Genomic DNA, 21,880 nt, shown 5'->3' on the forward strand with positions numbered 1-21,880 from the left:
GAGATAGAAGAGCAGATATATGAGCAAGTCTCAAAGAAGTGTAAAAATAATAGAGCAATAGTAATAGGGGATTTCAACTTCTCTGCAATTAATTCAGATAGGCATGTGTGAAAGGCATTGTAAGCCTTTTCTTTCAATTTGACACCATCCCTAAGTAAGGCCAAGTAATTAGCAGTAGTCCACAATGGCTTAGAGGGGTTGGAACTCTTAAAGTGCATCCAGGGGAGCTGAAGTCTCAGCACTGATTCCTGTGGCATCTCAGTTTGCCAATCTGAAATATGTACATTTAGGCCAACTCTCTGATTTCCTGTTTGTTAGCAACCTTTTATCTTTGTGTTAATATATTACCTCAACACCATCTTTTATAGGGTACCTTATCAAATACTTCTTGGAAATCCAAAAATACTGCATCTAGTAGTTTCCCCTTATCCACTCTGCTTTTTCTTACATCCTTAAGGAAGTCTAATGAATTAATTAAACATGATTTCCCTTTCATAAAACCATTGTAATTCTGAATTATGATTTTCTAAATGTCCTGCTGTTAACTTAATCATGGATTCCTGAAATTTCTTAATGACAGACGATAGGCTTGCTGGCCCACAGTTTCCAGCTTTCTGGCTTCCTCCTTCCTTGAATACAGGAGTTACATTTATGCTTTTCCAATCTGCTGGGACCTTTCTAGAATGTTGGGAAGTTTGGAAGTTCGCATTCACTATCTCTGCAATCACTTTTTAGACCCTGGGACTGTTGTCATCAGGTCCAAGGGACTTGTCAACTTATAATCTCAGCTTTTTTTAGTACTTTTTCTCTACTGATTGTGTTTGTTCAGTCCTCCCTTTTGTCCCTTGTTTTTGTTATTATTTGGATTTTTTTTCTTTGTCTGTGAAGACCAGTACAAAATACTAGTTCAAAGCCCATGCAATTTCCTTATTAATTCTCCAAACTCGCCCCCTAAGTGACCAATTTTCAGTTTAGCTAATCTCTTCCTTAGTATGTAGCAGTAGAAACCCTTACTGTTTGTTTTATTTTTCTTCCTAGTTTACTCGCTTCCCAATTTGTCTCTCTTCAATATTGTTCACTCATGCTTTGCTGGTTTCAAAAATCTTCTCAATCTTCCAACCTACCACTTATCTTTTGCAGCACCATAAACCTTTTCTTTCAATTTGATACCATCCCTGAGTAAGGCCAAGTAATTAGCAGTAGCCCACAAGGGGCCATAGGCATCTCTGTTAGAGAGAGAGATAAGTGCTTATATAGCTTGAAGGCCCCCATTCCAATTCAAGCATGGGGCAAGGCAAGGAGACAGGTCTCCCTGAACTACCACCACTAATAACGGGAGTGCATCCACATTGTTGGTTTCATTCTGCAGCCCACTCTAGCCTTCAATCCAACTGAACTATCCAACTGCCACACCATCATTAATTTCAAGACTTGTGTTCTTTGGTGCAGTATCTATCCCCAGTTAAACTGCCCTCCATGGCTATTACATTCCTTTCTACATCCCACACTTGAATAGTTCTCTGCACTATGGTGGTGTGGTAATATCCTTCCTGCTGTCCCTGTTGTACGAATCTCAAACTTGTTGGACAACTGCAGAACTGAGGTTCCTACAGTGCTACCTTCTGGAACTTTATATCTGCCTTACTCATAGTCAAACCTTCTCCCTAACTAAAGGCTGAATTTGATGTACCTAACCTAAGCATTGTGACTGCTTGCTGAAACTGAGTGTTCAGGTAACTTTCTCCTTCCTTGATACATTGAAATATCTAAAACTCTGACTCCAGCTCATCAACTCTGATGTCCACCAGCTCCTACATGATACAACTGCAGCACATCACCTTCCCTGCCATCTTTATTGTATTTTGTGTAATTAATTAGGGTCTCAAGTTTAGAATACAACTCGATGATAATTAATGGTCAAATTATGTGGATTAACTAGTTAAGCTATAAATTTAATACAGTACTGATATCCTTCTGGTACTAATTTAAATCAGGACAATAGAGAGGACATTAGCTGGGGTGCTGAGGTGAAAAATGGTACTGCTACAGTCAAATCAGTATTGCAAACTCACTGACATCATCATCTGCCTATTCTGTATAATACCGGCAAGTGCTCCAAGAGACGGTGTCAATGGCCTACCCATAACGTCATGCGGCATAGCTCATACCAAAAGTACACACATGTGATAAAGTTGTAATTTTGGCCTAAATTTTGTCAGCAATTCTCATCCTCCATTTAATCCTTATTTATAACATAGTGTCCAAAAAATTAAATAATAATTATATCCAGTATGCCCTCTGTTTCAAGTTGTCAAAAGGATGCACACTAAATTCTCCCTCAATGTACCTGCACAGGTTCCGGAATGTGGCAATGAGGGGAATTTCACAGTAACTTCACTGCAGTGTGAGTGTCAGCCTACTTGTGACACGAATAAATAAACTTAAACTGCCATTAAGTACAAAGTAATATGTCACTTAAGTGAAGCACAGATAGAAAACTTTAATCTGTGAAATACTGACACCTGGTGGAAAGTAATTATTCATCATTTTGTTCCTTGTCACAGGCAACATCACACAGCAGACATTCTACAGTTCATGTGAACAGCCCCAAAATGAAGCTGCTCACTCATGATAATCACAGATTAAGCATTCCTTTATCCTGACAGTTACAGTACCAGAAAACTTCCTCAGATGTAGATTATGCCTGGACCAGGATCTGGCAGACTGAATACACAGAATAACCACTTTGAGCATTTCTTGATCATATAGTCCAATGATTTATACAGCCATTTTAAACTTTTGCTGCTGTAATTTATCTTAGAATATACAGGAAAGCTTTGATGTTCAAATTGGTGGGTACCATTAAGGGAAGGCAGATGATTAATTCACAAAGTTAAGTACAGAGATAACAGACAGACGATAGGTACTTTGCATTATTTATCCAAAGTTCCGAAATCGTGTTAAGCATAGAAAAGTTCATGTTGCCAATAAAATGACTACCACAGTAAAAATTGTTGGTTGATCCTTTGGATCAGCAAGTGCACATGATTAGTGAGGGAAACTTCAGCCTGAGTGAACCACAGAGTGAGTGAGTATTCGGATCAAAGTGGGAATCCAATTGAATCCAATGGTCCCCAAAAGGGAGACAAACAAGATCCAAGCTGACAAGATAGAGCATTTCACTCCATCTTGGGCGTGATCTGACACTTAATCTTAGTCAAAAGGCTGAGAACCAATACTAGACGGCATGGAAAGCACTGCTATAGAGAATAGTAAGTAAAGCCAGAGTGAAGGAGAAAGAAGTGCTTTTCAAATCTGTTACTGTGCATGTTTGTGAATGCACTAAGTATGGTAAGAATTAAAGGAAGATGACCCTGGTTACTGAGGTCAATCATTTCATCTCTAGGAAATCACTGCAGGAGTTCCTCAGGGTAAAGTCATAGAATCCTGCCGTGCAGAAGGAGGTCTTTAAGCCCATTAAGTCTGCACTAATCACATTCCCACCCAGGGCCTATCCCCAAAACTCCATGAATTTATCCTAGCTAGTCCCTCTAACAGTTCAGGGAAATTTAGCACGGCAAATCAACCTAACCTGCACATCTTTGGACTGTGGGAGGAAACCAGAGCGCACCCACACAAACGCGTGGAGAACATGTAGACTCACACAGACAGTGACCCAAGCTGGTAATCGAATCCAGGTCCCTGATGCTGTGAGGCAACACTGCTAACCACAGTGTCACCGTGCAGTCCTGGGCCCAACCACCTTCAGCTGCCTCAACAGTGACCTTTACTCCATCATAAGATCAGAACTGAGGATTTTGCTGATTGAACTATTTTCTGGATTATTCTTGATCCTATAAATATTTTTCTTGATTCCTCAAATACTGAGGAGGCCCTTGTCCATATGCAGCAATACCTGGACCAATATTCAGGCTTGAGCTGATAAGTGGCAGCTAACACTGGGATCACACATGTGTCAGCTAATGACAATCTCCAACAAGAGGAAATCTAACCATCTGCTCTTGACATTTAGAACATAGAACATATAACACTACAGCACAAACAGGCCCTTCAGCCCACAAGTTGTGCCGATCATATCCATACCTACCAGGCCAAAGAACTATCTATAACTCCCAATCCCATTAAATCCCATGTAATCATCCAGAAGTCTCTTAAAAGACCCCAGCGAGTTCACCTCTACCACCACCGATGGCAGCCGATTCCACTCACTCACCACCCTCTGAGTGAAAAACTTACCCCTAACATCTCCTCTGTACTGGCTTCCCAGCAACTTAAACCTGTGTCCTCTTGTAGCGACCATTTCAGCCCTGGGAAATAGCCTCCGAGAATCCACCCTATCTATTCCTCTCAACATTTTATAAACCTCTATCAGGTCGCCTCTCAACCTCCGTCTCTCCAGGGAGAAGAGTCCCAGCTCCTCAACCTATCTTCATAAGGCATGCCTCCCAATCCAGGCAACATCCTTGTAAATCTCCTCTGCACCATCTCAATAGCTTCCACATCCTTCCTGTAGTGAGGCGACCAGGACTGCGCACAGTACTCCAAGTGGGGTCTGACAAGGGTCTTATAAAGTTACAGCATTACCTCCCGACTCCTAAACTCAATCCTCGATTAATGAAGGCCAGTACACCATATGCCTTCTTGACCACATCCTCCACCTGCGAGGCCGATTTAAGAGTCCTTTGGACCCAGACCCCAAGGTCCTTCTGCTCCTCAACACTGCTAAGACTCCTACCCTTGATTTAATGTCATTGTTTTTGCTGACTCCACATTATCAAGGGGCTTATCATTCACCAGAAACTGAATTGGACCTTCTACATAAATACGGTGGTTACAAGGATAGGTCAGAGAGTAATTTATCACCTGACCTTCTAAAACTTTTGCACTATTTCCAAGGTAGGAGTGTCTGATAGAATACTCTCCACTTTTCTGAGTGACTGTATCTCCAACACTCAAGAAGCCTGTCTCAATCCAAGAAAAACATAGCAATTATTTGCCGTCCCATCCACAATTTAATCATTCATTCCCTCCACCACCAATGCTTGATGCACTTCAGCAACTCAGCAAGGATCATTCAACAGCACTTTCTAAACCTAGGACCCCTACCACCTAGGTGGAAAAGGACAGCAGATGTATGGGATCGCACCACCTTCATCCTGACTTGGAACTATGGGGGCAATTCTCCCAAAAGTGCTGAATTGGCAGGAAAACTATTTCCGACTGTCCTGACAGTTCAGCTTCTCACCTGAATCTCCGCACTCTGTGCACTGCTAAGGTCCCAGTCATGAGTATCATTAAAAACCAAGGGGGCATTGCCTATTCGTGCCAGAGTTTGACAGCTCTGGAACTCTGTGCATGACAGAAAGAAACCCCACAACACCAGTTTAAAGTCCAAACTTTTGCTGCAAATAAACCTGTTTGGACTTTAAACTGGTGTTGTGGGAAAAAGGTTCTGTTTTACTCCAGTCCAACGCCGGCATCGCCACATCATGACTCTGTGCATGCGCCGTGGTCCCAAACTGTCAACCTCCTGTTTACTGGCCAGCTTGATCGCGGCCCCGACAGCAATTCCCGGGCCTCCCCTGACACCCATCCGCCCACCCCTGGCCCAGTGTGCCCCAATGCCCAGCTCCAGCCCCCAGCAATTGCAAATTCCTCCCCACCCCCCCGCTGACTATCCTCCACCCCGGAGTCAGATCCTGCCTCCCCGGGAGGCAGACTCCCCCCCCCGGCAGATCACCCTTCCCAGCCCTCCCCAATCACTGGCCTCTCTCCATCCCAGTCCGAGTGCCAGCAGGAGCCCCCACCCCCACCAATCACACCTAGGCCCAGCCCAAAGTAGGCCCCACCCTTCTGGCAGTGCCAAGGTGCCCCTTGGCATAGGCACTTTACCCCTTGGGTAATGCCAGGGGACACAGGCTGGCACTGGCCAGGTACCCATGCCCGGGGGCATCACCCCCACACTGCTTGACCCCTTCATTCCGACAGGGTCTCCCAATAATTAACAAATACATATATTTAAAATACATGCAGAAAAGATTTAAATGACTTAACTGCCTTCCCACCAGTTTCCCGTGTGGCCTGGCCGGCAACTGTTCACAGGCTCTGGGAGATACACATGTGTTCCCAGCACATACACAAATCCCTATTCAAGGCCGCAGACACGTGTCTCCCACCATGACCCAACAGAAAAGTTGCGTGTCGCAATGGGAGAATCGCGGCCTATATTGTCGTTCCTTCCCTATCACGAGGTCAAAATCCTGGAACTCGCTTCCCTAACAGCATCATGACACTTGACAGACTGCAGCACTCAAAAAGGTGACTCACTGCCATTTTCTCAAGGGCAATTAGGGATGGGTAATAAATGCCAGCCTAGTCAGTGATGCCCACCTGTTGTGAAAGGGAAAAATATAAACCCATGAGGAATGCCATGAGAGATGCACAATTCTTTATTAAAAAGTAAGCTGAAACAAAAACAGGAAATGCTGGCAGGAGGAACTCTCTCTTTCTGAGCAGTCTGTGACCCTGTCCTGTAGGTCCCATTCCTCTCCAACATTATCATCACTTGCATCATTCGACCAAAGTTTGAAACACTGAGACACCAATTCCTTAAAAAGAAACCCACTGATGATGGGGCTTTGGATGTTAAGAAAGATGAGGACGGCTCTATTCGCTGCTCAAACACGGTAGACTACAATCTTATAGTTGAAGAGGTATAAGGATTATGATGGTCCCTCTGATCCATTACCAAAGTGAAAACCATAGACTGGTTTGTTATAACAGACATTAGAAAGTAACAGCCCTGATCTCATTTACTGTGACACCTATATAATTGTTCTGTCAGTAGATTCCAAAGATGCTTAATAACCAATATGTTTTTAAGCTGTTAATGTCACAGTTGGTTTTGGTTAAATATTGATCAGATGTGACCACTAAAGTCTTTGTAATTAAGGAAGAGCTGAATGAATGGAAATGCTAGCAGAGACAGGCTTGGTGGTGTCATGGACTCGATTTTCATCCTTGAGGTGTATAGAAATCTTGGGGAAATTCCCAGCTCTGCCCACCCTCTTCAGGAGAAAGTTCCCGCAAGGGACAGGACCTTTATTTCGGGGGTGTGGGGGAACAGGGCTGCATGGGCACGGGCACAGGGGCCGACTGAATTTGGGCCAGGAAAATGATCGGGAGCAGTCACAGGACTGCCCGGTGAGGGGGCAAGCTGTTTAAAGGGCATCCCAGTTAAAACAAAAACAGAATGGCTCTCCATCACTCAGCCCTCACACTTCTCTCTCCCTCCCACCACCCCCTACCAACCCACACTGCCCATGCTCCATCCATGCCACCTCATAATCCCCAATACGATGGTCCCCTCATGCCCCCATGTCAAGCAATGGCATTTCCATGCTCACTCAACCCCCATAGACTGTAGAGGAACAACAAACTGTGTAGTGACAGTAGGATGTTTAACAAAGTTTTCAAAAAGTCATCAATTGATAACTTTCCACTTCCTTAAACAAAAAACACATCTTAAATTACAACCCATTGCAAGTGTCATCCAGCCTCAGGCTTAGGTGTTTCATTAGGCCTATGAACTTTTGGGTTCTCAGCCAAGCCTTATTATATGTTCTTAGCTATGAACTCAGACATCCTTTCGAGCACTAACTTTAAAAATGGGAGGGATGGCAGTGTGGTATTGTCACTGGTCCAGTAATTCAGTGAGCCAGGGTAATGCTCTGGGGACTTGGGTTTGGGTGATGACCATGAAACCATTGTTGATTGTTGTAAAAATTCAGCTGGTTCACCAATATCCTTTAGGGAAGGAAATCTGTGCTCCTCCACTGATCTGGCCCACTCCAGATCCACAGCAATGTGGTTGATTCATAAATAACCCCTGAAGTGGCCTAGCAAGCCACTCAATTCAAGGGTAATTATGGATGAGCAGTGAATGTTGGCCCAGCCAGTAATGTCCGCATTGCTTGAATAGACGAAAAGAAACTAAGCCCCAGAGAAAATGTGGCTCGATTGGCAGGCAATGTTTATTTACACAAGATGGAGGCTTCAAGTGCTTGCATCTTCAGCTACTGATACCATTAAGAGCCTGGTTGATTGACAGCTTTTTTTAAAAACTTGAAAGTTAGCAACAAAACATGAAGTTTTTTTTTACATATTCTACTGTCATTGATTCTACATAATGTAGAATGGGCGAATGGGAATAGAAGTGCCATAGCTTGGCATGGGGGTTGTTTTGGGGCATGGCATAACATGGGGGACATGAGGAGCCATAGAGGAATGCTAGTTGGCACTTAACATGCATTGGGGGGAAGGAAGGAGACAAGGTGGCCGTGGTCATGAAGAGGACCTTTTGAACCTACATTTCAAAAGATTCCCTCATGCAGACTATGATTCACATGATACCTCTGAGGTATTGTGCATCATGATATTTGAAAACCTAACCTGACTCCATCAAAGCTGCTGAGGGCTAAGATTTGGCTATTTCTGCATTGGAACCAGCCAGGTCTGGAGTGCAGCAAGCAGATTTTTGACCCAAACCATTCTGCGCCCTTGAATAATGTTTTAACATGCTTGTTTAATTTTAGGTAAAATAAAGAAGATGAGACCTATTCTGCATGCTGCTTGGTAACAAGCCTAGTTTAGTTACTATGAGCACAGCAGGCCAAGCCAAGGAACCTGCTGGGCAAATGTAAAAGTCTCACTGCTGGATCAAAACCCAGAGCAGCTGTGCTAGCAGAGAGCAGGCTTGTCGCCTCCTGTATTTTTGAGCTGGAGAGAGAGTGAAGAGTCTCACAGTGGGCAGCATGAGGTTACTGTGTGGTCAACAGAGAGAGAGAGATATTTTCTGTGGGCCTCCAAGCAGCATGCTGGAAGGCATATGCTCTCTAGTTAGAATGATGCATCCCAAGGAAATTTAAGAAATCCAAAATAATTCATCCTGATAGAGGTTGGTGGATGGGGAGGAGGGTATGAATGTGTGGTGACTTTTTGCGAGCTGTGCCCAGCATACCCTCTAAATCTATCTTTTACTCTCATTCTCTTCCACCTCCTTCCGTCGAGAAAAAGATAGAGAAGTCTGAGATCATGTACCAACCGAGTAAAGAACAGTTTCTTCCCTGCTGCTATCAGACTTTTGAATGGACATACCTTGCATTAAGTTGATCTTTCTCTTCATCTTAGCTATGACTCTAATACTACATTCTGCATCCTCTCCTTTCCTTCTCTATGTACGGTATGCTTTGGCTGCATTGCACGCAAGAAATAAGAATACTTATTTGACTCACCTTCTGATTCCCCAGAGCCTATCCACCATCTACAAGGCACAAGTCAGGAGTGTGATGGAATACTCCCCACTTGCCTGGATGGGTGCAGCTCCAACAACACTCATGAAGAAGAAGCTTGAAACCATCCAGGACAAAGCAGGCCGCTTGATTGGCACCACATCTACAAACATTCAATCCCTCCATCACTGATGCTCAGTAGCAGCAGTGTGTACTGTCTACAAGATGCACTGCAGCAATTCACCAAAGGTACTTAGACAGTACCTTCCAAACCCACGACCACTTCCATCTAGAACGACAAGGGCAGCAGGTAAATGGGAACACCACCACCTGCAAGTTCCCCTCCAAGCCACTCACCATCCTGACTTGGAAGTATGTCACCATTCCTTCGCAGTCACTGGCTCAAATTTCTGAATATCCTCCCTAATGGCATTGTGGATCAACCCACAGCACATGGACTGCAGCGATTCAAGAAGGCAGCTCACCGCCACCTTCTCAAGAGCAACTAGAGATGGGCAATAAATGCTGGCCAGCCAGCGACGTCCATCTCCCACAATAAAAAAGAAACAATACTTTTTGCTGTTTATCAATATATGTGACAATAATAAATCAAATCAACTCAAATCACTGCTGATAATTCTTTTCGGACTTCTGCAGAAGAATGGCAGCTTTTAGTGTTCATTTGAAATTGCTGCTCGGCAAAACAGGGAGAAGCAAACTTGCTGAAAGATGAGGGTGATTTTGGACTGGCTCCAGTAAAAACTGTAACTCTGTGGACAGTGGGAGGGAAAGCTAACTATGGTGTGGGATTTCCAGTTGTGTTAAAAGTTACATGAGGGTCCACTGCTATACTTTATAAGCTGCCTATAAAAAAAACAGTGTTTAGTCATTAATATTCTTTTGGCATTTGTTACTGTGAAAAAGATAAAATTTTGTTGCATCATTTGTTCAGCTGTTAACTGGAAGTTTGAATCTCTTTTTGAAAGTTATCAGCCTCTATGGAGATTGTAACACCTTCCATTACTTGGAGAGAGCTTTCTCAGTTCACAGCTTAGTCTCCAGATGAAGTGGATGAAAAGTAGGTCAGCTCAGTCTGCAAGTGCATCTGTGATTGGTCAATTATAAATTGTGTTAAGTACAGTGAAGCAGAGGTCTGTAGTCAGGACTGTTTTTTGTGAAAAGCAATCTGTACAGTAGCAAGTGCCGCCTGTGGAGAAACTGAAAGGTGAGAAATGCTAGAGTAGTCTAAAGAATAATCACCTATGTTCACAAATAGGTTGAACTATAATGAATACCAAAGATGGATTCTATGCAAAAGGAGAGCTTGTAACTACAATCATTTAGTGCTGTGGCCACTATATAACATATTGTTCAATTTTGTGGAAATGAATATGATTCCGCCACCGTAATGCCAAGAGATAATTTTAAATAAAACCTTGATTAGACTGTCTGTTACAGCCGTTCACACTGGCAGGATTTTCCAATCCCACTGCAACGAACGGAGATTTGTCAAAGAACAAAGAACAAAATCAGCCCGGGAAACAGGCCCTTCGGCCCAACGAGCCCGCGCCGCCAAATTCTCTAAGTTGCTGCAGCGGGAGCGTGGCATAAACGGCTGGTAGGATCCCGCCCTCAGAGTACCATCTGCTGTATTAGCCTTTTCATTGGAAAGATATCAAGGCTTTCATTAGATTCACTCGGAAGCTGCTTGGTGTAAAGAAATACAAATATAAAGAAAGGCTTAAAATTAGTGTCCTTTTTCCCTCTGACGACACAGATTACAATGCAATAAGGGAAATCATCAAAATTTCGATTGTAGAGGACAGTGTAGGTAGAAACAGATTTGTTCCAGCAGCTGAATGGCCAAGAATGTAGGAACAAGATACAAGAGTAAATGTTAGAGATTTGGAAGAGAGGAGAGGGGATACATCTTCACACCATATGAATTGTGGAGCCATGAAATTCATTTTCAAGGATTATTGTTGAGGCAGAAGCCATGTCAATATTCCAAATTGGATTATACAGGTGGATTGTACTGGTGGATCAAGAAAAGGGAGTTGAATGGAAAAAGGATGAATAAATATGAATTCAACTATTTGTTTGCTTGAAGGAAAAGTACAACCATGACTGGTTAGATTAAATGGTCTATTTCCATGTCGTAACTTTTATGTACTCTCTAAAGTACAGGTAGCTGCACATTTTCAAATCATACTGCTTATTCCTTTCAGTTAATACATGCAAGCATTCCTGTATCAGTGTCCTATTAGTTCCGATCATAGATCACCAGTGGGCCAAAAGTTTGAACCTTTGGCCCCCCTTGCCTGTTTGTAACTAAAGCACTGTACAAGAAGTGAAGCACTCTATTTCAGAGTAAGGGTGATTAATCACCACCCACTGAAGTTTATCTCTCATCAGTTATGCATTGCCTGTCATGGGCTGCAAAAGGTGGCAAAAGGAAGTAATACAATAGTTTTGAACTGTGCGCCACACATAGCTGGATCATGATAATATGAAATGCAGATAATTGTTGCTCCACTAGGTGGCAAAGCTTTCCTGCTATACACCTTTCAGAAATGACTGGCTCTTTTGGCAATAATTTTCAATATCATTAATTATTGCTCATTGGTTTTAGATGTACTTGTAGTCTTTTTTTCTTTTTACAAAATAATATGAAATGAAATAAATGTGGTAAATGTGTTATGGTTAAGAGAATTAATTAATTAAGTACTAAGTTTATATAAAATTATTTGGAACATTTATGCATGAAAATGAATGCATCAGCCTTTTTGTTGTCAGAATTGAATTTTAATTTTTGATTAATAAAATAAAATGATTAATAAAATAAAATGATTCAATTTCTAAAATCTATGCGATGGTGGATAACAAAAATGTGAACAGGACACGGGAAAATGGTACAATTCCTAATGTACCAAATGTCTTGTTTCAGACAGCTTCATATCTGAAGAAGCTACAAAGTAGGGCGATGGGAATAAGAGGACAAATCAATCCAAGGATTCTCCCCCTCAGCAAGTAACTTCTCAGGCAATGATATAAATATTCTTATGTCTGAGTTCAAGTTTGGTGGTGGTAGGGTGGGAGGGGGAGGGGGTTTGCTGGGCACATTATCAGGGAATGCAACAGTGGGTGTGAGGGGCAAGGAATCTACCTATATGACGGAGCAATGACAAAAGGAAGCTGTATAGAAAGTGAGTGGAAATTTCCTAACCCTCTCCAGTGCCAGGCAAGATTCAAAACGCTACAAGTTAAAAAAGTAAATTTTATCTGCCATCTGCCACCAATCAAATATTTTTTCCAACAACATACGCTCTAAGTTAAAGTAATGAATCTCTGCAACACCACAATGGAATATAACAACTCTTAAGATTCTGAGTAACGGTCATCATCAGCTGCTGTGCTAAGTTATCTCCTGTTGTACTGATTTATGTTAGCTCTCCAAATACCAGGGCGAAAAAGACAAAAATTTCATATACTCCCTACAGAGCAGAAGGAGGCCATTTGGCCCATCGAGCCTGCACCATCAACAATCCCACACAGGCCCAATGCCCACAACCCCATTTATTTACCCTGCTTGTTTGTCTGACACTAACAGGCAATTTAGCATGGCCAATCCACCTAACCCATCTCTGGCATATGGGAGGAAACCGAAGCATCCAGAGGAAACCCATGCAGACACGAGGAGAATGTGCAAACTCCGTGCAGACAATGACCCGAGGTCAGAATTGAACCGGGGCCCCTGGTGCTGTGAGACAGCAGTGCTAACCACTGTGCCATCATGCCGCCCATGCAGCTTTAAACTGTCATTCTGGTTGACATGAGTCAGGCCAGCAAACTTTCTGCTCTAAGTGACAGCAGACAGGCATATATTCACATAATAATGATGGGTGACAGTTTGCATCTTTGGGTCAAGCACTTTATTACAGTCACTTAAATTGACAGAGGTTGGACTGAGAGAACTCTCCTAATTGCAGCAGAGTCTGCCCCTTCCAGGCAAACAGCTGGATTGAAAACTGTTGCCTGGCCCCCTCAAGTGCTGCAGGCATTAAACTCCTGTGGCAGTCTTTATCCATTTCCCCGAAGTAATGAGTTATGAAGTGCAGGTGGAAACAAGGGCTGGGAGCTTGCTGGAAATACTTAAACTGTGCTGACGTTGGAAACTTTAGCAGATAGAAACCCAGTCTGTTCGGCAGGTACAAAGCCCAATCTGACACCACAAATAGAGCAGAAAGAAATTATGCTGAACATTTCTGAAGGAAAACAAAGTGTCAGTCCCAGAAATCTGGAAGGAGAAACCAGATTGATTATTGGAATCATTGGAATCTTTCTCTGGGTGTCAGCGCCTCACCCCTCAGGGCAATAATTACTGATTAAAAGCTGAAACCTGTGTTTTGCAATATTACTTTATATCTTTTCTTGTGATTATTAGCTGCTTCATGAAGATGAATATTGAATTGGATATTTTTAGTTTATTTATTAGTGTCTCAATTAGACATATATTAACACTGCAATGAAGTTACTGTGAAAATCCCCACACTCCAATGTCTGTTTGGGTGTACTAAGGGAGAATTTAGCATGGCCAATGCACCTAACCAGCACATCTTTCAGGCTGTGGGAGGAAACTGGAGCACCTGGAGGAAACCCATGCAGACAAGAGGAGAACGTGTAGGCTCTGCACGGAAAGTGACCCAACTGGGACTCGAACCCAGGCCCCTGGTACTGTGAGGCAGCCATGCTAATCATTGTGCCATCGTGCTGCCCCCATTTAGTTCATTTAAATCGGGGGTTTCCAAACTTGTTGAGTTCCTCAGGACTCCTCCAGGGGTTCCCAGTATGTTCAACCCTTTTAAATTTTAAAAAAAGTTTCCTTCCATCTTGACCAACTGAAAACAGGGTTGGTTCACTTTGTTGGCTACTGACAGGTGCACTAGTCAGTAGCCAATAGAGAAGCCAGCCTCTGATTGGATGAGCTGTAGGTAAGTGAGAAGCCAGAGCCACAGGAACAGAGATGGCTCTAGTGAGGGAGCAGGAGCCCAAGCGAGAGCAGGGGTCTGAGAGAGGCTGGGGCAACAAGGGTTTCCAGTGAGGCCAGGGCCACAGGGTCTCTAGAGAGACACTGAGAAGGCCAAGGCAATAGCAGCTCAAGAGACACTGAGAGGGACCAGGGCCAAGATGGCCCTAGAAAAAATGAGACAGGCTGGTGCTTAGACTGCAGGGGCTCAAGAGAGATGTATGTATGGGGCACGTGTGTGTGCTTGTACGTGAAAGAGAGAGTGTGGGCTGAGAGGGAGGAATAAGTGTGTGAGTATACGTGAGAGAGGGGTGAGTGTGCATGCGTGTCTGAAATAGAACTAGCAGCACTTCCTGTATTAAATGAATGTGAGCAAAAGATCAGCATTACTCTGCCCATTAAAAGTGACAAAAAAGTAAGACTTGGAAGTATTTGTTGAGTAACAGAATATTTAAAACATCATTTAAGTTTGTTTTCGTAGGTGTGTAGCCACTACACAGTAAATATTAAGTTTTTGTGGTTTAATTCTTCAATATTAGAAGGATGTTTCTTAGGGGGTCTCCATCTCTTGGGAGGTCAAAAGGTTCCATGGTCGGAAAAGTCCAGGAAACCCAGAACTAAATAATTAAAACAAATAGATTGACCTTTGAATGCAATATTCTGATGTTTAATTTTGACTGTATTGTTGTTTGAAATTTTAATATAAATGCCACCATAAACTGCCTTTGTTAAAATAGTTGACAACTTGATGGATATTAAGCATTCAAATAATACTATCATCTAATCCTGTGTTTTATATTCTAGGGTTTAATTTGTGTACATTACATACGAAATTGATCGACATTCACGCGTGCACATCAGGCTTTGTACATTTTTATCTGTATTTCAAATGGAATACAATGAATTACTTATCTTTTCCATCACAAAACAATGAGTCAATTCCTCCCAGAATACGACAGGCTGTGCCACAGACTGGCTTCTGAAATGCACATCTGCTGTTGGTATTATAACTCTAACAACAGGCTACAGTTCAGCTCTTCAAAGTCAAAAGTATAAAAGGATTCAGCTTTCATCTTGCTGATTGGAGTGAGCTGGAAAATGGATGTTAGACCCAAGAATGAATGACAATTAAATGAACCATGCAATCACACTGCTGTGAAGAAGATAAACCTAAGTTCTTAAAGATGAGAAATGTGGTGTTCAGTCATCTTTGAAGCAGAATCTACTGGCTCAATTGTAACTCCCTAAAATGGGTTAGGGTCCCATCAGAGGTTCAAAGCAGACACCAAGTCAGATTCAAGCTTGCCTACTTCTGGTTTAAATAGCAGCAGAGGGGGTGGGAGAGCAAGCTGCTTTTTGGAAGCGGACGGTTATTTAAATGTTACAATATGGTTGCAGGCTGCTGATCACACTGTGAAGTGTTCACATAAAAGACTGTAGATGCTGGAAATTTGAAATAAGAACAGAAAATGCTGGAAAAATGCAACAGATCTGGCAGCATCAGTGGAAAGAGAAACGGAGTTAATGGCTGGAATTTTACTAGCTGCTCCACCATGGGAACTGTAACGGGTGAGGGGCGGAGCATGGGAAGGTTCGTAGACCTCGGGAGGGATTTTTCAGTTTCAGGACGAGTGAGGCCATAAAATCCTATCCCTTGTTTCAAGTCCGTATGGCTCTCCTTCAGATCTAACGAGAGAGAGAAATATGTTGGATTTTATACACTTACATGCTGTGTGCCTTCATTTTTAAAATTGTTCTATTTTTAATCTCAAGCTGCCCAGACCCTGGGAAACTTGGAAGCTTGAAGAAGGCCAAATGGCTGAATCCATGAGGGAAAGGGCTTTACTGCACTAATTGTGGAACAGGAGGAATGGGAGTGCTTCCTCCAGGCCAAAATTATAAGATAAAACCCTCCCTACTCTAACAATATCAGGATCCCCCCACCCCTACCCCCCACCATCACCACCACACCATCACGATTGGGTTTCCCACCCACAATCCAGACCATTAGTCTCGTCCTTGACCTGCTACAATGTTCCAGTGAAGCCCAGTGCGAACTGAAGGAACAGCACCTCATCTTCCAATTAGGCACTTTACAGCCTTTCCAGACTTAACATTGAGTTCAATAACTTCAGATTTGAGCTCTCCCCTCCATCTTGACCCCTTTTTTAAAATCCATTTTCTTCAAGCTTCCCCACTCCATAACTGGCACCACCTACGTAACCCTTCCCCCTCCCATAAGTCTGTCACTTATTCTTAAATTTTGCTTTCACAGAGACCTTTGCTCTGCTATTAACATGTTCCGCTATCTTACCTTTACGCCACCTTCTTTAATCTTTAACACCACCACTAACACTCCCTTTGTCTGGTCATAGAACCTACAGTGCAGAAGGAGGTCATTTGGTCCATCAAGTCAGCATCGAGTCCCATCCAGATCCTATCACCATAACCTTCCTAATCCCCTGACACACTAAGGGGCAATTTAGCATGACCAATCAACCTAACCCGCATCTCTGGACTGCGGGAGGAAACCAGAGCACCCAGAGGAAACCCAAGCAGACATGAGGAGAATGTGCAAACTCCACACAGATGGTCACCTGAGGCCAGAATTGAACCCGGGTCCCTGGCACCGTGAGGCAGCAGGGTTAACCACTGTGACACCGTGCCATTATGTGTTCCATAACATCTTTGTCATATCTTCCCTGAGCTCTCACCTTTCCCCGATCTTCTACTTTGCTCCTTCTACTCCACCCCTCTTAAACTGTATAAAATCCAATACATTTCTCCCTCTCATTAAATCTGGAGACTTGAAACATTAACTCAGTTTCTCTTTCCACAGATGCTACCTGACCAATTGCATTTTTCCAGCATTTTCTGTTTATTTCAGATTTCCAGCCTCTACAGTCTTTTATGTGAGAACTTCACATTTTGATCAGCAGCCAGCAGCCATCAGATGCTTAATATCTGTGACTAATGAAGTCCTTGACACATTACCTAGGAATACATATGACAATGAACAAATAGGTCTGAAAATTCAATTGGAAATCTGATGAGAAATTGCAGAGACCTGGAGCTTAATTCCTAGATGACGACAGAGGCATGACTAGAGGCAGAGGGGCCTGACATTTCCCACTACTAACCAGAGTGCCAGTCATCTACTGGGGTCCTGCCTCTGAACCATTATTAATCCAGAATATTATGCCAAATAAAGAGATTACTAAGGCATGTTGACTGGAATGTTCAAATCAACATGTGGGCACTCATCTAACAGCAGACTGGGGATGGGCAAGTGGCAGCACTGTATCCTCCTATCAACCAGCCACCAGGTTTCTCACCCCACAAATCCACCATTGACTTTAGGCCACTGACCATCCAGTGGTGAGGGCCACCCCACTATAATGATAGCCTGGCAGCTGTGTCTTTGCTTTTGTCCTTCCATCTTGAGAGGCTATCTCTCTCTCTCTCTCTCTCTTTCTCCTCTGAAAGTGGGGCTGCTACTCTCCCAGAGCTGGAAAGTCTTCTATGGACTCCTCAATCTCAGGAGAACATCCAACGCCCTTAATTGGTTCCTGGCAGCCGCCACTTAATTATCCATCTACTCAAAAATCCTACTAGAAATTGTGAGTTCTTGACCTGCCCAGAAGTGTTGAGAACAATCTACAAGACCCGTTCTGGAGTTCAGAACTTTTAAGTTTGAGAGGCATTTAGCACATCATAATATAATGCAGAATGATAACTTAAGTATATTTCCATGCAGTGATTGATAATAGGACTTTACGTAGTAAAGATAAATGATGATTAAATTGATTAGGACTGGCGTAAGTAGAAAAGTTTCTGATGCATTAGATTAATTTATCAAATGGTTAAAGTTCTCATCTGCACTTAACAGTGCTGATTTTACTGTATCAATGCTTGTGCTTTGATTTTTTTATTGATTGACTGCTCAGCTATTTGTTCAGCCTTTGAAGAAGTGCAGCAGGTGGCTGAGTTCTTAACTGACATGTCAGACATCAGTTCAGCCTTTAAATAAATAGAACAGTTGGCTATCTATTTCACCACTTCAAAACTTAAATGCATTGAGTTATGATACACTTGTGAAATGGAATCTCATATTGAATGCTTGGCTGAGCTCCAAACTCCACAAATACAGTGGAATCTGATTGAGGCATCAGTATTCTTGCCTACCTAGAGGAATGTTATCATACCTACACTTCATCTTCTGCATATAGCCCACCAAGCCACATGCCTACCAGGCAGTGGCAAGGCCAGCGGGAGGACTTCTCCAGGAATCGAGATCCCAATGGCTGAAATCTCATCCACTGAGGTTTATGAGGGGAGTCAGAGGTGGAGGTGTACAGGGTGGTCAGCAGCAAGGACAGGGGAGTGGCCCTCAATGCCCTTCCTTTACCCTATGTCAACTTCTTCCATTAGACACTGAGTGCCTTTGATCAAGAAAGCCACCGCTACTCCCTTCCCTAGGAGGCAGCAAGCAGCCCAATCATCTTTACCTGTCATGCAGATTGCATAGTGAAAGGCCAGCTTGCAGCTGTGTTATTATCTGTGGTTGTGGGAAGAGACCGTTAAACGGTCATTGATTATCTACTTAATGGTTTCAATAGGTGGTGGTGTGGGAAGATTGACCATGGGCCATTTTGCCCAGAACATAGTTCAGGCAGAGGAGAGAACTTGGCAAGGTTCTTGTATGCCACCATTGGCCTAAGTACATGTCATTCCTGCTGTCATGCTCACCTAGCAGCAGAGCACAATATCCGACAGTAGAGTCACCTCAGCAAGGGTTGTTCGTATTGCTATTAAGGGGACTGAGAGCATTCTTTAGACTTACAGCATTGTGAGATCCAAAGAGAATTTTTGTTTTGAAGTGGTTTTTGAATTCTTTGTGGGGCTGAGTGGTGAGGGTTGGGATACCTTACACTTATCTATACAACTGGGCCCAGCAGACAGAAGCAGAGTTTATAACCTGTCACCTCAGCTTCTATCCACCTCCATTCTGTTCTTGAGCCTGCGTTCAGGAGGTGCCAGCCCTGACTCCAGCTTGTGCCCGTCACCCCATGATGATATTAGTGTGGACAGCCACTGGCAGGCAGGAGGCAGGATTGCAATGTCAGGAAATCTCTGACGTGTGGGTCCTGCCTCAAAGGGAATATTCTGGTCCAAAGTTTCTCCTTTGAATGATAAAGTACCAACCAGATTGACTAAAGTGATTCATAGAAGGAGGCCATTTGGCCCATTGAGTCTTACAACAATCACAATCCCATACAGGCCCTATCCCCATAACCCTATGCTAGTGCCCCTGACAGTCTTTGGACTGTGGGAGGAAACCGAAGCACCCAGAGAAAACCTACACAGACAAGGGGAGAACATGCAAACTCCATACAGGCAGTCAGCCAAGCCAGAGATCAAACCCGGGTCCCTTGCACTATGAGGCAGCAGTGCTAACCAGTGTGCCACCACCACTGTGTGGTTCAATAATCAAAACAAGAAAGAGCTGATATCCTGATTCTAATAACCCCATACTTCCTTAAAAAATACAGTTAGAATAGTAGCATTTATCAACTAAATAAAAAGGAATATATTTATATACAGCTTGATCAATTGTATCACATTTTCAATTTTACAGGACACTGTATATGAAGCAATTAAGATTCATTTAATTGTAATCTATTTTTGTAATTCTTTTCATTTTGGGAGATGATGTATTCAATATTTTTGTTTGAAATATCATACAAAGAAAATAGAAGCAAGATCAGGACATTCAGTCCTTCGAGCCTGATCTGCTATTCATCATGATCATGGCTGCTTATCAAATTCAACATCTTGATCCCACCACCCTCCCACTCACTCCCCCCTCCCAACCACCCCCCTGCCCCATATCCCTTGATCCGTTTGGATCCATAAGCTACATTTAATTCCTTCTTGAACTCACACAACATTTTGGCCTGAACTTTTTTCTGTGGTAGTGAATTCTACAGATGCACTATTTTCTGGGTGAAGAAATTTCTTCTCACCTCAGTCCTAAAAGGTTTACCCCTTAACCTCAAAATCTGACCCCTAGTCTGGGCTCCCCACCATCAGGAACATTCGTTCTGAATCTACCCTGTCTAATCCTGTGAGAATTTTATAAGTTTCTATGAGATCCCCGCCCCCCCCTCACTCTTCTAAACTTCAATGAATATAATCCTGACCTACTTAGTCTCTCCTCATATGACAGACTTGCCATCCCAGGAATCAACCTGATGAACCTTCGCTGCACTTCCTCTATAGCAAGACATATAAAGATACCAAAACTGCACACAACACTCCAGATGTGGTCTCACCAATGACCTATGCAATTGTAGTAAAACATCCCTATTCCTATTCTCAAATCCTCTCACTACGAAGGCCAATATATCATTTGCCTTCTTTACTGCCTGCTGTATCTGCTCCCAAACAAGGTGAAGGGAATGGAATTCACTCCATTTTCCTTGCCTAACATAAGTATTTCTAGGTTAGATGGGGATGCAATGCTCCAGTTTGGCCAGCTGTATTAAGATGAGAATTTCCATTACGAGTTGACAACAGTCTTTGGCATTCCACTATGAACAGTCGGTTCTGAATTTGAACCTAACAATTTAACTAAGGCTGTCTGAACTCATTTCACTTCTGACCATATGGTCTGTCAAGCAACACTGTCACTGCAACTAGGTTTTGAAACCGAAAGTGAGAAAGAACATGTTTTAATTTTTGTGAAATCCCAGGTTATTCGCAGAAAGCTACCATTAGCCATCACGATATGCTAATGTGTTTCTCAGAACTTGTAATAGTCATAATTATTTTGTAATAACTACGTTCTCTGAAGACAGAAAAAAATCAGCTATTTAAGAATCAAGAATCAATTCAAATACAGAAGGATAGGTATCAAGGTGGGTACATGGGGATAGAATGAAAGGCCAACATGAATTTGTTGGGTTAAATATCATCTTTGCATGTTGTGATTTGCAACTGATTCAAAGGACAGGAATTTTCAGAGGGCAGGTTTCATACCCCACCACTTGAAGAGTCAGTAGGGAACACACGCCCATTAATCACATCATCCCCACAGACATTTATGACTGAGGAAGTTAATTGGCTGGGGACGCTACTTCCTCCCCTTACTTGAAGTGGAACTCCCACCTTAGAGAAATGCCAACCAATCAGTATTCTCAGCACAGCCAATGTCAGCAATTGTCATGACTGGGGCTACAAGAACTCCCTAGATTCGGAGTCTCATAGTCCAAGACATGGTAAGTGCAGTGGGGAAGGGAGGTGGAAGAGCAGGATGGGGTCTTGATGGAGAGGCCAGTTGGGGTGGGAGCACCCGTAGGGGGCAGGCTTTGGAGGGGAAGGCATCCAATGTTGAGAGGGAGCTCTTGAGAAAGGTGACCACCTGAAGCCTCAGCATCATGACCCAAGCTTCATCCCTACACCTGAACTCTTCCTGCTGGCCTCAAAATTGAGGCTGAGCGAGAAGTAGCTGTTAAGTGGCCATTAAATGGTGGTTCCATAA

Source organism: Carcharhinus amblyrhynchos, chromosome 13 (assembly GCF_965287045.1).
Source record: "Carcharhinus amblyrhynchos chromosome 13, sCarAmb.v2.hapA, whole genome shotgun sequence".
In the NCBI taxonomy this organism is placed as follows: Eukaryota; Metazoa; Chordata; class Chondrichthyes; order Carcharhiniformes; family Carcharhinidae; genus Carcharhinus; species Carcharhinus amblyrhynchos.